This window comes from Dermacentor andersoni, chromosome 1 (assembly GCF_023375885.2).
Source record: "Dermacentor andersoni chromosome 1, qqDerAnde1_hic_scaffold, whole genome shotgun sequence".
Classification (NCBI taxonomy): domain Eukaryota; kingdom Metazoa; phylum Arthropoda; class Arachnida; order Ixodida; family Ixodidae; genus Dermacentor; species Dermacentor andersoni.
The window spans coordinates 118,853,061-118,871,540 of NC_092814.1; the positions used below are offsets into that span (position 1 = coordinate 118,853,061).

Consider the following 18,480-nt stretch of genomic DNA (forward strand, 5'->3'; position numbering starts at 1 on the left):
AGTTCACACATGGGCAAATGAATTTGCCTCTCAAATAGCTTCACCAATCATAAAGAGTTTCAACTCACTGTGAACATGCTCTCAGTGAGTTGAAGTGTGTCCACGCACGTTACAACAGCTCCGTACTAAGTATGCAATTAATTGATTCGTTGTTTGCTCAGAAACTGCCGTGAACAGAGTGATTGTGGCGTGTTGGCATGCAGTATACAGAGAAACACTTTTTTTCCTTGCCAAAACACATGAGGTAGCCTCTCGAAACCTTTCATCTCCGTTCCGAACGAAGCCTAGCGCCAATTTCGATGCCTTTTAAGCTGTCTACATTCTTACACATGAACCATAAAGAGTGTTTTTGTTGTTTCATCATCTCGAATGGCTCTGTCACGCGTAATGACCTTCCATTTTCTAAGAGCGGACATATCTACGACTGCACCTTGTGAAACTATGGCATTACACGCCTTAGTCATTCCAAAGATAGATAGTGCTGACACTAGAAGCGTCGCGCTTTTATGGAATACCTATAGCAACATACCGCCCATCTGCACGGAGGAGCCCGCGCTCGTTTTAACGCGAAAGCGTTAAGAGCCCCGTGCCGCAAAAAATCCGGTGACAGCGTCTTGCGTCGGATGTCGTTTGGTGAAAAATCATTCCGAACCACGACCACGCAGGCCCTCCGCGTGGCGCAGAGGCGTAACTGAAATAATTGAATTCCTCTAAGTAAGATGCGTAACAAAAATCGTAAAGTACAGTCTAAACAATACCTACAGACATGATAGCGTCGGATTGTCATTTGAATATACCAGAAAACACAATTCTGTTCCGCGAAAACTCAGACATAAACCCCTTTTCCAGCGTTTCTACCATCCCTAGAGCGGCGCGGCCCGCTCGGTTCCTTGCAACAACACCATCCAGATGGCGCTCGCCTCCGCGCACCCGCTGCCCACGAAAGAGGCGGCGTTTCTACCAGAAAGCTCGACCGCTCGCCTTCGGGCATAGCGTTCGTAAACCGTAAACATTACCGCTAAATAAGCTGCATTTGCTGGGAAGCGTGAGAAGCAGTCGGGCATCATTGAACGCTATCGCGTTCCGCTCTTAAAGGCCAAAGCTTTAGCGTCTTCCAATTTCTCTTTCTTTCCCCATATGCTCCGCGAGCTATGCTACTTATGCATGAATTGCTCCCTCCAAAATAAGATGTACGCATTTCTGTCGCAAGAGAAATGCTTTTTCAGTCACAGTACAATTAAACCCATTGTCACTCAAGGAACGACCAACTTGACTTCCCTCTTATCGTGGCCTAGTGCAAGGACGCCACCAATGGCGTACGTAGCCAGAAATGTCGTTCGGGGGGGCTCAGGTTGCAGCTCGGTCCCCTGCATAGAGAATTTGTCGAGGGATCAAATACATGAATAATAACTGCATTGCCATTGCCAAAGGCGATGCAAACGAATTCTTGAACGCTACGCAATGTCAAGATAAGTAAAATATGTACTTTTTCATAAAGGAATATATTCGTTTGTCCCAAGAACTGCACCAGAAATAACTGATATCTATGCTTCCATATTTTTTGTCTATTTAATAAGTAAAAAAAATATCACACGAACTTTAGATCTGTGTAAGTTCGAAACCAGCAAAGCATTGCAGTCCACTGCTATGAAAAACGTAAAGGCCATGAAATGAACAAGTTGAGGACAAATATTTTAATGAAACTTTGTCATTCAAGAACCTTGTTTACATTTTTGTACATATGCAACAGCCAGGGAAAAATCTCAATGACACTGTCCTTCGTTCCAATGTATTGCGCAGGAGCAGCTGTCACCGGTCGTGTATTGTGAGTAACTGCACCGAAATTAGAGTTGCAACAGAGAGCACATATAAAAAGCAGGAGTTCTGCAAAATATACATTATAAATACGAAGGTACAGCTTGATAAGGGGCAAAAAAGTATCACTGGAAACAAAGTTCACTGCACGTATACACAAAGCCTCGCAACAAAATACGTAAATATATGTATAAGTATCCAATAAATCTACGTATCTAAGCAAAAGTAACTGTATATAATGCGTCATACAAGGCAAATAAACATGTTGCGCAATCAGAGATTCACAGATCCCGGAATACTTCGGCCCGCCCCCCCCCCTTTTCCTGCACACTCCCCGATGCATCGCGCGCGAAGGAAGGCGGCGCGCTTCCTCCCCACTTTTGTCCCTTGCGCACCCAAGACTGAGTCAACATCGTCGGCACATCCATCCCCCCCCCCATACGCTTTCACTCGCGCATACAGCATGCTGCGCGCGGTGACGATGTTATCGCCCTTGGCGTTTATACGGAACTTGACGGCGACGGCGACGGCAGGAATGTGCCTGGAGTGTCCGTATAATTGCTATCGCAATAATATAATAAGAGTATCCGGCAACTGTAGAGTCCCGTGGCCCATTACTTTCCGCAAAAGAAGAAGCAACAAAATCGAACTTTCACCATGCGACAATTCGCTGCGTCGCAACAATGCCTTTTCTTTCTTTTGCGAGGCGGGGGCACCGAAATTAAAAGAAAAACGCAAAGCAAGCCATGTTGGCCACAATCCAATGCCTACTTTGGATACCTAATGTGGCTACCGAATAAATATCGAAGAAAACATGAGGTGCTTGGTCCACAGAATTATACGCATACTGTGCGGTATCCTACACCGGCGAGACAAAAGATTTTCAGGAGAGGTTGCGGTACCGTCGAAGTGAAGATGATGCCCTCAAGCGAACGCGTTGCAATTCGTCGAATCCGCAGAGTGATGGCGGCGAGCGACCATAATTTCTGTCAAAAATTCCAAAATTCCAACGTCCAAAATTCTGTCAGGCCAAAATCCACTCGGCCAATGAAAAACAAACGCGCACCAAAGTGCGTCGTGTGGTGGCAGCCCGCAGGTAGCGAGAACAACAAAATTGAAGAGGCTGAATGTGTCCTCGCGAATAAAAGTCAAAGTAGAAAAAATAAATAAGACTAGTTACCTTTGCTAGCTTTAGTGTCTTGACACAGATGCTTTGGCGCAGATGAAAACAATGTTGATATTCTTTTCTGTGAGATGAAGGCACAAATGAACCACCACAACGTTTCGTCTGATCGGACCTCGCTGCCTGGTTTGTCAACTTGCCTGATAGTGTGTTGATTTGGCTTGTCCCGTAGTATGGTCCGATGTACGACTTTAGAAAAGTCAATGCACCTTTGGCGTCGAATGTTTATAAGAACACTAAACCCACAAGGTTCCGCAATTGAACATCTAAAGCACGACTTTGGAAATGTCAATGCACATTTCGCATCTGCTCAGTGGCTATGGTGTTCGGCTGCTGAGCACGAGGTCGCGGGATCAAATCCCGGCCATGGCGGCCGCATTTCGATGGGGGCGAAATGCGAAAACACCCGTGTACTTAGATTTAGGTGCACGTTAAAGAGCCCCAGGTGGTCGAAATTTGCGGAGTCCTCCACTACGGCGTGCCTCATTATTAGAAAGTGGTTTTGGCACATAAAACCCCATAATTTTAACCTTTCGCATCAATAGTTTATGAGAACTTTACACCCATAATGTTTTAGAATTGAAATCCATGCCCTCCGTAGGTTCCGAGGCCTACACGAAGTGCCGCGACGAGCCCGCTCGCCATCAACACCCCCTTGAAACTTTGTGCTCGGAGGAGTCTGCTTGCGTCATGTCACTCCCGGTGCATGGGCATTGCCGCGAAATGCAGCCCGAGTTCGCAGTGGTCGCGCCGAAATGCTTTTCGTGCATGAAAAAGACATTCTAGACAAAATCCGGAACGATTTCTGGCGCCTGGGGTTGTTTTGGTCGGTGGTGCGTAACCGCACGAAAAAATTATGGGGGGGGGGGGGGATACAATGGACCGCGGACCACTTTCACAACTACGACGCTTTTGTAGTCGTGATCCTGGCAGGCTGCGTCAGGGCCTGAGTTGCAGTCGTGGTGAGCGTCGCGGCTTCTGGTGCTGTGTGCGCCGGCTGCAAGATGCACCGGGATGACGAGACCGTGGTCGTGTGGAGCACGAGGCTGATGCTCAGCAAGAACAGACAGGTTGCGGTCGCATTGGTGGCACTGCCTCTTCTGCCCACGGCAGACATCTTCTCCGCCGACGTGCGATCCCTTGGTGTCATCGTTGTCATCGGCATGTCTCATGCCCCTGCTGCGTATTACGTGTTTGGTTTCCCAGGCAAGTCTTCGCCACCGTACAGTGTGTATAAGGCACGTAAATGTATAGCGGCTGATTATACAGAGCTCACAAGCACAAACCGTGAACAGGGCGACGTCATGGGGGTACATAAACTCCGACCCGAGGTCTTCTAGTGATGCTTCAGACACTCTCCGCGTGCTGCCGTGCAGGCACATCTTTCCTGTTAATGTTTCCTGTTGAGGCAGGAAACAAATATCTCTTACGAGGGCGAATCAGAAAGTCTTTGCCCCCCATTGTTCTTTTTAGCCAAATTACGGCTGTAAATGCGAAGTCAACATATCCATTCCCATGGAGCGCTGGACCTTTCTTTGACCGGCCCGGCCTTATCTGCCGGTAGCTCCGTGGCATGGCGCTGCTGTTAGTTGTTGAAGATGGCGATTGTGCTTCACACGTCTACGGCGTACGAGCAATGAAGTGCGATTCGTTTTCTATTGAGCAAGGGACAACCGCCCATCGAAATCCACAGGGAAATGCAGCGCACGTGTGGGGAAAGGTGTCTCGTTTTGAGAAGTGTGAGGTGGTGGTGCTGTGAGTTCGCAAAAGGCCGTGAAGACTTGCATGACAATGAGCGTTCGGGAAGGCCGCGTGCGTCGCCGCGCGCGTGCGTGCGACATGCTCCGGTCGTTTCACTGGGAGGGTCTGGACCACCCACCATACAGTCCGGACCTCGCCACTAGTGATTTCCACGTTTTCAGTCCGCTAAGGAAGTTCCTGGCAAGACAGCGATTCACGTGCAACGATGAAGCCAAGACAGCAGTCCGACAGTGGTTCCACAGTCAGCCGGACGAATTCTACCACAGGGGCATCACAAGTTTAGTGCTGCGATGGGACAAATATCTGAACTGGTGTGGGCACTATGTGGAAAAATAGTGTAAGGTGAGTATAATAGTACGTATATTTGTAATTACCTGTATGTACCCACTTATTGGCTTACAAAAAATAGGGGCAAAGACTTTCTGATTCGCCCTCGTATTTTCTAGCCGCCTCGTTCGTCTACAAGCGGAGCTCCAAAGAAAACCTTCGGCAAATACCTGTGCGTCAGAGAGCATTTTCTGTTTCCGAAAATCACGAAGTGCGGCTAGAGTGCAGGAGAGTTGAACATCTGTCCTCGAATTTTCTCGCGGTAATTGTGGCAATAGGACGGTTGACGCCCACCAGTTTTCAAAATAAACCTCCACCAAAGCATCCAAAAGAGCCGCCAGGCACTGCCGATTAGGCTCGTGCTGCAGAACACTTCTTAAGGGACTTTTTCATTTGCACCACTTGCTTTTTGTTCGTTTTTTAATGTGCCGACTTTGTGCTTCTTGTTTGTTTGTGGTTGCGTGTGCGTGCGTGCGTGCGTGCGTGCGTGCGTGTGTGTGTATGTGTGTGCGTGCGTGCGTGCGTGCGCGCGCGCGCGCGTGTTTGTGTGTGTGTGTGTGTGTGTGTGTGTGTGTGTGTGTGTGTGTGTGTGTGTGTGTGTGTGTGTGTGTGTGTGTGTGTGTGTGTGTGTGTGTGTGTGTATGTGTGTGTGTGTTTGTGTGTGTGTGTGTGTGCAGGCGTGCGTGCGTGCATCTCTGAAGTACTGTCAGACGTACAGAAAGCTGCAACAAAACGCGTCGTAAATTGCTTGATCTTAGTTTTAGGAAATTTTCGGCGACTTTCACATATACAAAAAACAGATTTAGAATGCAATTTTAAAGGAATCTAGATTTGGCCGAAAAAAAAAAGCAACACTATTCACCGGAACGTGACATCCGCTCTCAAAAATGCAGTATTGCGAAAACGGCACACTTATATTACGATTAGTGAAGTATTTCAACCGATATTTGACTGTACCTTTTTCATTGGTCAACAACTACTCGAAAGCGATCGTGCTAATCACTTCCCAGCATTGACCTTCTTCTTTTCATCGTACGTCCCAACGTCATTTCAGCGAGCGCTGCCGTTCTCGCTTGCCGTGCTTTCTTATTTTTTAGCCGCCTATTTCGTTTGTCTACAAGCGGAGCTCAAATGAAAACCTTCAGCAAATACCTCTGAAGCAACTGAAAAGCACCCACACCGACGGCAGTGAACTGGGTCTTTCGTTTATCGCTCGGGTGGTCGATCGATTTTCATGCTCTCCTTTTGGGCTTTGACGACAGTTGCCGCTTTTCTGACGATGGCTTTGGATTTAAAAGCTGCGCCGTCTACCTGACTCTTGGCTTAGAACCAGTGGGAACTCCTGCGAGCAAAGTAGAAAAGTATTTCATCAAAGGATTTTAAAAAATTGCCAAACTTATATGAGGTACGGCAACGCTATATCGAAACACTCTGACAACGCCCCCTCCCCACTTTATTCCTGTGGAAAAAGGGGGGTGGTGTGGCAGCAATTGTGAAGCAGAAGCTCTGTGTTCCAATGTTTAGTAGGATAATGCATGAGACAAATGTTGACGTCGTGACCGCAGCTCCAATAACTTGAAACGCTCAACCGTAGATCAATAAATTTCTGCACTTTTTCTTGTGGATGGGTTAAAACTACAATGTGCTGATCACCTGGGGCAACATTCACGAAGCTTTTCGTTCGTGAGCGCTGTCTGACATTGAACGGCTGCCTTTTGTAATAATTAGACGTGAACGAATATCAACTTTTTCAAATACGAATCGAGTACAAGTAGTAAGTGTCGAATATGGAAACGAATATCGAATAGTCAACCGCAGATGTATATATTTACAGCAGGAATATTTATTTCGGCATCATTAGGTAGCATGCTTGCACTGACTACTGAGAAAAGGACAGCCAAGTATTACTGGCAATTTAGGTAATATTAAACGCAATATCACTCATTTTCATCAAAAGAACTGTACAAATAGCCTCTCAACAGCTCTAAATCTTGGTTGCAAATAAGTTTGCCAAGAATGAATGGCTGCTGTATAAATAGCTTTCCAAAACCCTTTAATGAATGTTTGTTGATTAAGATGAGAGGTTGTGGAAGAAGAAAAGAAAAAAGCTGCTCAATGACTTGTGTGCCATAGAACCACCTAAACGGACGCGTTGCAAGGAAGACATAACTGATTTTAATTACAGGTAAAAGATTAAACTGGTACAATGACTAGACTGCAAGAAGCACTAAATTACAGACTACAAGCACAAATCACAATTCGTAATGTAGGCTTCCGCCGCCAAAGCGAAAACACGACTTGCATTACCCATTTTTTTTACCTGCATTGCTTCGAACACTATGGAAACTTCGAAACTATCGAAACTTCGAACATTGGAACTTTCCACGGTTCCAAGCTTCCTTTGACCCAGTGTCCACCCTCGTGGACATCGGCTTAAACCAGAAAAATATAAGCTAGAGTACTCTGATAGAACATAAATCTAGATGCAAGCGGTACTAGATATGTAATGTGTCAACGTTTTGTTGACAACTGTCCTCAGGAAAATTGATGATTTGTGTGAGTTGCTCCACCGCATGACCACCGACGACAAAAATGATGGTGCAGTACATGTCAAGTGCCACCAAGTGTCGCGAAAGTGAAAGGCAACGAACTACCATGTAATATTAAGGATGTATCTATGTCTTTATGCTAACGGAAGACGCTTTTATCCGAACAAACTGGAGAAATGGGCTTTTTGTCGACATACATGAAGGTGCAACTGCGAGCCTATACCCGCGCCAACTGAGCAAGGAATTTTTTTTTTCCTGGTCGGCGATCTCCTGGCCGTCACCTAGGCGGGGCCTTTGGCCCTCCCCACCCACTTGCAGGGCACACAATAAAGTTATTTCCTCCTCCTCCTCCTGGTCGGCGATACGAACTGACTTTGTTTGACTTTGGTTCTGTTTGGGTCTGAAGAGTATAGGGAACTGTACAGTGCGGTTTTACACAAGCCCGCTGCACTTGGGAGTGTCAGTATAATTTCTGGAAGGGAGCCAGCCCTAACGTGCGAATGCAAACAAACTGGCGCGTGCCGCTGGGCGTACCTTTTCGCCCTTTCGTCGCACATGTGGCTTAAGCGAGCTCGCACAGTGGTCCAGCATATCGCTCACTCTCACATTCGTGCTTCACGTGTTCGAAAAATGTACACTTGTTTTGCAAATATTACTTCTAATAGCAGATGACTCGCAACGATATGTCGGATAAATTGATGTCCTCTTTCTGCGGCAGCTTAGCACGGGTTGCCGTACTTCGGCTACGGATGGGTCTAAACTACCTAGAGTTCTTTAGCGTGCGCCTAAAACGTGATACACGAGTATTTTAGCATTCCGCTCCTATATGAATGCGATGGTCGCCGCCGCATATCGAGCTCTCGCACTCTGCTCAGCAGCAGCACACCATAGCCAACTGAGTGGATGAAATTCCTGCTGACATAAGGCTAGCGTCCTTAGAGACAATGCACGAAAATCAAATTTGAGTCTGAAGAGCTCCAAAACACTTTAAAGTGCAGTGTCGTATTTGTTATACCTGCAGAATGTATACCGATTTGGGGCTAATATAATATATTACTGAACTCACACAAAAATGTCATTCCATCACATAGACTTACGGATACTTGGTCGCACATTCTTGAAAGTAAGCTGGCTATTTTTCAGCTTTTCTTCTTTTCTTTCTGTAGTGGTTGGAGGCGAAAACATTCCTACTATTACTGATCTTTCTTCCAATACTTTCATTGGCTCGACGTTCGCGCTCACCGCGCCCAGATAAACCACGTGAGGTTACCCGATAACAATCGTGGGGAGCCGCGGGGAAGAGCGCAGCAGAATGACTAGAAATTAGGTTCCGAAACAGACAGAAGATCGATCAGAGGTTGTAAGCTAAGCAGTGCGTATGGACTATTTATCGCCCGGAATAACCTGCGTATTATTGATGTTGTAAGCGCAATGCGAGATTTGAGTTTTCATCTTACATGTAAGGCTGATTTGAACAGTTGAAATAGATTTTTTGTTTTGTTTTGGTTGTGTTTTTTGTTCGTAAGTTCTTTTTTTTTGGGGGGGGGGGGGTGCAGCTTAGGAGAAGTAAGTTCCCAGATCTGTGATAGAACCTCTGTCTACCATGCATAACATCCCGATGCTCCAACCGCTAGGCCACAACTTCTTTTTTCTTGATTTCCTGCTTGGGTAGACGCCAAAGTAGATGTGAGTGATCACACTTCACCCTCGTTTTATGTGTTAAAGCATCAAACACTGACATAAAATAATCGTCATAAGCCATCGTTGCATACACATCACGCACTTTGACGACCATTTCCTCAAAGTATTCATGCACATATTCAGCTTTAAGGTCACTGTGTCTATACGCTAACAGTTTGCGCCAGAGCGCATACAGCCCGATCAAAAAATTACGTCGAACGGTTGCAAATCATAGTGAGGTGGCAAAAAACGAATTCTGTGTGCGTTAAGGTGTGCGTCTTTCTTTAAAGGTCCTCTGCAATATGTCCTAAAAACATGACATTACGCTGAACGAATACATGTTCAATAGATTCAGCTTTGTTGCACAATGAACACCTGGGGTGCTATAACGTAAAGCTATTCCAAACTCTTCTATTACAATTCTGCAATCACCCTTCCACGATTTGTAAAAAAAAATTCGGGCCACCCCCACTTCGCTTGTCTGTCACGCGACGTCACGAAAATGGCGATAGCTCACCATCTGATATGACGTTTACACACTTATTATGCATAATTAGACCGAAGAAAAAAAAAGATTTCTGATTCGATGCCTTTTTGCCATTAACCCTCTGCTATTGCTAAAAACTTTCCGAGCTGCGCCCACTTCGCCTGTCTGTCACGCTACGCCACAAAAGCGCGAAAGCTCACCGCGTCAAAGTGACGTGTACGCGTTAAAGATGCAATAATATGCCGAAGGACACTGAACTTTTTTCTGAATAGTCTCAGGCTGCCCCGTTCTGAAAGTAATAAAAGATGGCTGCCGCTTATCACTCAGGCACTGCCTACTCGCACCTTCCCGAAAGCATGGGTTTATTTGCGTACAGTAGAACTTTTTGCGTGGCCGTGTAACGTTTCCGAGCACTTTCGGCACGTATACGACCTCGCTCTGCCAACTATTCTTTCTTGAGGATCTGTTTTGGCGACATTCTGAACCTTCCATTGCACACCGCCGCGATTTTTCACTAGCCACCGCAAGCTGAGTAAGAGGAAGCGGGCCAATCGCAGACGACGCAGCACCTTCCTTATCCGGTTATCTATATTCACTGCGCTGGCTCGGCCCAATCGAAACCCTCTCCACTTGAGCGTGCCCCTCGCTTCTTCTTAGCCAATTAGATAAGAAAAACGGCTCTATATAGGAAATGTTATTCCTTTTGAAAGCAAACAAAACTGACCTCCTGTAAACAAGGAGAGCGTTTGGTTCGGCTGTTCAGACAACGCTGCGGATCACCGTCCGATGTTTGCGTCGGCGCTTACGTAAATTTGACGTCAGGAGATTGGAACAAAAACAGATGGAAATAGTTTTACGTTATACGGCCCCTGTTCCTTCATTTTACATATATTTCTCTTCCTTCTAACCAAGTTTTAACAGGCAAAGTTCCGGTATGAAGCTTGAAGAAAAATCTCGTTAGGTTCGACGGTATCTACAATATTTTGAATCCTTTTGAGCACGGCTTGCTCACGCCCATCTTGCAATATTAACCGATGCAATGGAACAGGGAACACACTGCCATAAAGATCCTTCACACGAAGCTTTCATTTAACATTAGGTAGGTACTCGAATGAAAATCAAACCCACAATCGCACACACACTTCTCTCATGCCAACGTCAGGTAGCGCGACTGCGAGGCTTTGCATGTCATCGGAGCAACTTCGTTGCTCGACATTTCCGATGGCAAAGGGGGAAGTCCGGCAAGGCGATTCCTGCGACGGAGCTTCAGTGGATGTGGTTCTGTGGGTGATTGAACTACCCCATACCTCCACCGATCTGTTACACTGGCGAGACGTGTTTACTTTTAAAAATGTTTGATTTTTTGCTTGCTTGCTCCTCATTTCATGCCGCTTACCCACTACTCGAGAGTGGCCAAGAAGCCGAAGCGGCGATTAAAGGAAGGGGGGGGGGGGGGCGAGAAAACTTAAAAGAGAGTAAGTCAGGGTAATGTGAAATTTTTGATAATTAGGAACCAGATTAACTTGACTGCGACAGAATTAGCAATATATATATATATATATATATATATATATATATATATATATATATATATATATATATATATATATAATCACATGAAAACACCAAATTTGACGGTATTCGAATAATTTCGAACACAAGGCGGGTCGAGGTCGTTGTCGTCGTCATCTCAAAACATAGCTCATACCCATGAGACAGGGCAGGCTGACCATACAGGAGGGCATGCAATTTACACACAGCAAGCTCAAAAGAAAAAAAAAATCAATCAAGAAGGATACATCGCGCAACTTAAACATACACACACACACACACACACACAAAATTGGTAGAGCACGACTCGTCTTCCTCTTCCTTTCTCTACTGGTTTCTGCTTCTTCTTCGAGAGAGAATTCTTCAGCGAACGTGTTGTGACACGTGACAGGACAGCTCTGAGTAGGGCTAGCGCCACGTCAGTCTGCTGGCGAGCCCGCCAAGGAGGACAGCAACCCCGTCCATTTAGCCATCATCTCCCAGCACCGCGGCTGGTTATATATACTTCGAAGTCATGAAACGTGAGCAAGGCAAAGTCGGTGAGTTCGGAATTTCCATACCGAAATCTTCGGGGGATGCTCCAGCGACCTGTTCCACTTCTAGACAGGGGGACATTGACGGTCGCTGTGCCGTCGGCTCACAGCACCTGAAACGTTCACAGCCGTGGATAGACTTCGCGGGCGCAACCAAATTTTCCATTCCGAAGTCGGCCCAGGAGGCCACCAGCCGGATTAAATCGAACATGAACCGCTTCTGCATCGACTACGGCGTCATTTTCGTCAGCATCCTGGCGGGTTGCGTCGTGATCAGCATAGCGTTCTTGGTGAGCGTCGCGGTGGTTGGTGTAGTGTGCGCCGCGCTCAAGCTTCACCAGGATGACGAGTTTGCGGTCGTATGGGGTACGAGGCTCGTTGTCAGCAAGAGCCACAGGCTGGTTGCTGCCGCATTGGTGACGTTGCCTCTCCTGCACGCCGCTGACATCTGGACCACTGTCGTGGGGTCCCTTGGTGCTGCCTCGGTGATAGCCGTAGTTCATGCCACCTTGTATGCAGGGCTTGGCTCCCCATAAGTCCTTCATCAAGAACCTGGCACACATTTTCCTGGAACATGATATCATGGGCCACCCTTGAGTGCCATTTTTTTGTGTTAAAATCTGAAAAGCATTTTGCTTGAGACATTCTTCTTTATTTTTTTTTTTTGTGTGTGTGCGTGTTTCAGTGAGTGCATTTTTCTCTCTTCTTTTGATAATAAAACGTGTCGTGACGCTATGCTTGATCTAAGTTCTCGTTCAGATTTCTCAACGGATTTCAAGTAGTTCACAAAAGAAGGTTAGCGGATGCTAGCGAGTGCTAGCGAATTTCGAGCTCAGTTTTAAAGAAATCTATAACTATGTAAAAGCCAGCCGAGCAGCCTCTATGAGACGGTCGGTATGTGCTTCCCGCCCTGAAGACGAAATGTCGTCGGATCGTTGCTGAGCATTGATTTGCGGAACAGGCTCACATTTGACACAGTCTTGTCCTCTTATTTACCATTTCGTGTAAAAAAAGTAGCCGACTGCTATGCCGCCGTGAGCGGTGATAGAAGCGATCGCCTCGGCTAGGGTGATTGCACCGGCAAGGTGCCCGCCCTGCAGCGACGCTTGCTGTGTAGGGCCCGTGCAATCTCCGTTGTTGGCTGCGACAGTCTGATCGCTCCGGCCATCGTACAACGTTCGTCCAGCGTGCGATGTGAAGTCGCATATTGTGGGAACTTGTTTGGAATCCTTTGCATGTGGTTGTTTGGACGACAAGTTGGACACCAGATCGGTCGCCGGAACCTACCGTGTGTATTCGGCTCCCACGGGTGAACCATATCCGGAACCGCGTTTTCATTCGCGTTTTCATGAACCACAAACGCTGCGTATTTTATTTCGCGCGCGTAAATTCACAAACACGTTTAGACTCGTTTATGACATCTAGACTGCAATTAACAGCCTTCGCGTATGTTAAAGCGTGCATAGGCTAACGCGACGTGCTTTGAAGGGCATCTGCTCGCTCCACCTACGTACAAGGTTAATCTAGCTGTCCAACAGTGCAGTAGGAAATGCCAATGAGAAGTTACAGAAAGGTACGTCCACACAAGTGGTAAACAACGTGTGCCACGAAAACAGGCAAGCGGTAATATATTCCTGCCGCGGAGTTGATGGGTCTTGGACGTGTTTTTTGTCACATGCCCCTGACCGCCGATCCGGGAGACCAATGATGGCCGCTCGATTCACTCAGGTGGCCAAACGGTGAAAACGCGTCCAACTTGTTCGCGTGCTCTAATAGTTGCAAATGGTCGCTAAAGAAAAACAGCGTTCTTCGCAAAGACCAATAGAAGCTTCGCTTAATTCCCACAGTGCTTGAGATCTGCATATCTTTTCCACCATCGTGAGACCCAAAGTCACTTCTATCATAGCGCGCCGCTTTCTGACCACGAAGTGGTTGCACGCAGAAAGCTAATTGAGCCCTGCTGCGCTAAAGTCTACCGGACTCTGCAGCTGCCTATGAGCGTGCAGTCAATGGTCACATTCGTGGGTGGTGGGTGCCCATACTGTCTTTTTTTTTTTTTACTGCGATTAGCATTCTTCACGCACTTCACGCAAGTTAACAAAACGCGGGACCAGGGGCACTATAATGTAAAACTATTCCAAACTTTCCTATTCCAATTCTGCAATCGGCCCTCCGCGATTGGTCAAAAACATTTTTTGGACCACCAACATTTCACCTGTCTGTCACGCGACGGCACGACAACGGTGATAGCTCTCCATCTGATATGACGTGTACACACTGATTACGCATTAGACCGAAGAAAAAAATAATTATTTCTGATTCGACGCCCCACTTCGCCTGTCTGTCACGCGACGTCACAGAAGCGCGAAAACTCACCTCGTCAAAACAACGTGTACGCGTTAAAGATGCATTAATATGCCGAACAAAACTGAATTTTTTTCTGAATAGCCGCAGGCTGCCCCGTTCTGAAAGTAATAAAGGATTCCTGCCACTTACCACTCAGGCACTGTCTATTCGCACCTTCCCGAAAGCATGGGTTTATTTGCGTACAATAAAGCTTCTTGCATGGCAGTGTAACGTTTTCGAGCACTTTCGGCACGTATACGACTTCGTTCTGCCGAAGGGAAAGCGCACCAATCGCAGACGCCGGCACCACGCTCTTCATTCGGTTATCAATTTTCAATGCACTGGCTCGGCTCAATCGAATCCCTCTCCACTTGAGCGTGCTCCTCGTCTCTTGTCAGCCAATTAGATGAGACAAGCCGCTCACTGCAGGCAATGTTATTCGTTTTTAAAGCAAACAACAGTGACCTACGAACGAGTTACATTATTGGGCTGTTCAGGCAACGCTGCGTGTCACAGCTCAATGCTTGCGTTGGCGGTTACGCAAATCTGATGTCAGGAGATTGTAATAAAAACATATTGGAATAGTTTCAAGTTATGGGGCCCTTTCATACAAATACTAATGGGAACTGTGGCGCTAATGTCTACGGGAGCGGCAAGCAGGGCGGTTCAGCCAGCGTGGGAATGATGGCTAGTACATGGATTTGCTTAAACTTCGTCTTTATGACTTTAATCGGCTTCGTGACTTTCCAAAGGGATAGTTTTAAAGAAAATAATGCGTTATAAATAATTAAATAAACATGATTAAAGTTGTGCGATGGCAGGATTCAAACGCAGGACTTCTAAGCACAGAAGCCCGATATTGAAACTATTACGGCACGGACGCATGGACCAGCAGAACCAACTGGATTTAGCAATGCTTCTGCTTGTTTCCACAGTCTCATTACCTTCTGCATTAACGAAAGTACAATCGACGTTTGGGCAAATAAAGGCAGATAAAGCGTAACAAATAAAACCACAAGAACGTCCGAATCCACAAGCAAGGAGATCGGGCAAATCATTGTGCTACCCATCATTTCTATGGTGGCTGAACGATCGGAGCGCCAGAGTTTCCTCTACTAACCGTAGCATAATCTATGGAGGAAGGAAAAAAAAAGAAAACTTAGAGGGAGCGTCTCGCGATGAAACTGAAACCAGAAAAATACGGTTCAGTACGTTATCATGCGTACTGGATACGTTGTCGCGATAGGCTTTAGTGTCTTCTACCAGCGGGCTCAGTGCATGCTTCTCAATAAAGACAACTGATGGGACAGGATGGGACAGCAATGTGCGAGGGCGGCAGCCGCAGGTTGCTGCAGCAACCAAGAAAAATGTATACGCTGCAATAAGCGGACTGAAGTTGCGTAAGCATATAGGGAGAAAATCTGCACCGAGCGGTTGGCAAAGCAACCGAACAAGCGCATATCGATTAAAACCTACCGGAAACCAAGCACCCTGGGCCGACCCCGCTGAGCGCAGTGTCGCCTGTTGGGCCGATTTTTGGACGCACGGGAAAAAGGGAAAATTGGGCAGAGACACTTAAGATTGCTTACGTGTGGGAACGTGAAAGCGTTAAAGTCCCTTTGGAGAAATATTTGTATTTTATACACTCATGACGTGGCGCCACCGCCTCCCCATTGGCTATGCCGCCACGTGTCCTATGACGCACGCACTAGGCCCACCTTGTGCGGTCTTCGTGTCTCACAGAAGTACTGACCACCGCGGGTTCGAGCTTGGCGAGCCACAGGGTCGCGTCAGCCGTCAGCCTCTAGCGCCGCTACGCGGGAGTTAAGGCCGCAAGGGGCTACCTAGCGACGCACGCAAGAACACAGTATTGCCCTAAGTTAGCTGATACCGTTTTTTGTATCCGACGGCACCCGACACTGCGCGAACGCCCTCTCCCGGGGCGGCGGGAAAGCAAAGGTGCCCCGCACCAAAGGCGAAAAATACAGTCAGGGGCACCTATAGCACGTCGCTGCGAGAGCACAGGCTCAAGCTGGAACACGCCATTATAGGAAAACTCCCGGCGGCTATGCTACTTGCTCTCGCGATAACCAATGTGCCAACTCGCGAGAGATCGCGCAATCTCCATCGGCTTGGACCTCCGATGAGTGCGGCTCGGTGTGGTACAACCTCGCGCGAGCACAAGGCACCCGTTCTGCGGCTTGGCGTCCGGACAGGGTCAGCAGGAGGTATGCGCTGCCCGCACGGGCAAAGGCACCGTGCGTGAGGTCAGTCCTAGTCACAAAGGTGTCGGTGGACGAGAGGAAGCATGTACGTACACGGCGCAGTCCCAAGAGAGAAGAGACACGCTAACGCCACGAGAGTAGCCACCAGGGGCCGCTTGGTGACGTCGTAGCTCCGCCCTCACCGCGAACCATCGTCAGTGGAGCGCCCCCGCTGACAACTGGTTCGGAGCAAAGAGGGAGTGAGGTGTAGGAATTGCAGAAATAGGTGAAATGCGCCTGCGCAATGGCGCGTCGAATTCCCCAAATCCCCACAAGCTTTCGTCAGCCAGAACGGTGGAGCCACCATGGCATCGGCGAAGCGTGCTCGTCTCGCTCTACGGAGGCCCGAGTACGTTTCCCGCCCAGACCGAAATGTACCAAATTTAATTTTCAAAGCCATTAACTTAATTTGTTTACGAAAACCTCCCTTCCAAATCTGACGTCAATTCGAGCATTTTTTTACGTGTTCTTACTCTTTGCGCCGTCGGCCTTTTTTTGGTACCATCGCTAGGTCACGCCGCCAACGACGACGCCGGATTTTCGCGTAATGGAGCATATAATGCTTTCATGTCAAAGAGCAAAGGGGATGTCTTCGTAGGGGCGAGTTGGATGGCCAAGTCTTACTGAGTGACGTCATGCTCATCAGTCCTAGTTTTTCTTTTCTTCCTTCTTGCGTACTGTCATAAGAAGGGCCTGTAAGACTAGTTGCCAGCCACTTGTGATTAGGAACTTGGTAATGGCGAGCGCGTCAGCTTATTAGAAACACTTGGGAATCCGGTCATGGGATGCACCAGTTGTTTCACGAAACTATAGCATACCTTGTAGACGGAAGATAATGGTACGCTCTTCTCGTGTTTTGTAGGTTATAATAGTCTTCTTCTACAGGTTGTTAGATAGCTAGTATGAATTTGGTAGACTTTAAGTCATCTTAAACATGTTAAGGCACAATTACTGCTTGAACAGTTGCAGAGCGCGTCCAGGAAAAAATAAGAAGAAAGGAAAAAATACATCGTGTACTTTATTTACCTCTATATCTTCTGGACAGTGAGCAAAGCCCACGAAATATGGAAAAATAACGTCACTGCGTATTTGTACGCCTGAACTGGAGTGCTCTCAAGTGGTTTTCCAATGAACGACACCCGCATATTGTCAGCAAAGCAGCGAACAAGAGCGTTTCAATCGGCTTTCCTCGGCGGCTTGCAAAGCATTATTTGCGGCCCCGATCTTTTACCACCTTCGAAACGAAGTCGCCGACGTGGCTGTCTGGCCTACGCTGGGTGCCGGAAGCTGCCAGTCACTTCTTTGCGACCAGGGGCGGAATCTTATATAGGTTCGGAAAGCGAACGGTTCACTTTCGCCGCTTGCGTCACTAAATGGGCCGCTTCAAATACACGAGAGGGTGCCAACTGTGAAGTTCACGTCATCATATTGCGTGCTTGTCGAATAACTGCGTAATGTTTCTCCTTGCTCATTAAATCTAAAATATAAGTTAAATATTATCTGGCAAGTTTTAAAGTATAAACGTGCGGTGCCGGGCGTTTACGCCATGCTTGAATTTATTAATGTCATTCTCTTCTATTCTCAGCCGACAGGTGGTATCGCAAGCGTAACTAAGTTGGTAGAGCGAGCGCTATGTCGTCTGCTACCAGGACCTTGCACAATGCAGGCACCAGGCATACACTGCCACCTCCTTAGTAGCGAGTGCAGCAGAACCGTGTACTGGCTCTTAGGGCCACCTTTACTCACTGTTCATGTTCATTTTCTTTCTTTTTTTTTCATCGGCTCGGACACGACTCGCACGCCTCCGCACTGCCGTTATCGCTGCGATCTGCCTCACCCCGCGTCGCGTCATTGAAACAACGGAACTTGAAATTGAGCATTACAATATAGGGGCCCTGCATTGCCTGCGCCGAGTAAAGTTGAAGAGCATGGTGCCGACGGCGCGCTCTGTACTGTGACATAGTAAACGGAAGTACGGCACTCC

The 18,480-nt window shown here is 47.4% G+C and overlaps 1 protein-coding gene across 8 annotated transcripts in view; it reads left to right on the top strand.

Annotated features, from left to right (window-relative positions):
• Nucleotides 1-18,480, top strand: part of cac (calcium voltage-gated channel subunit cacophony) — a 674,132-nt gene that overhangs the window by 440,627 nt on the left and 215,025 nt on the right. The gene's annotated exons all lie outside the window — the stretch shown is intronic.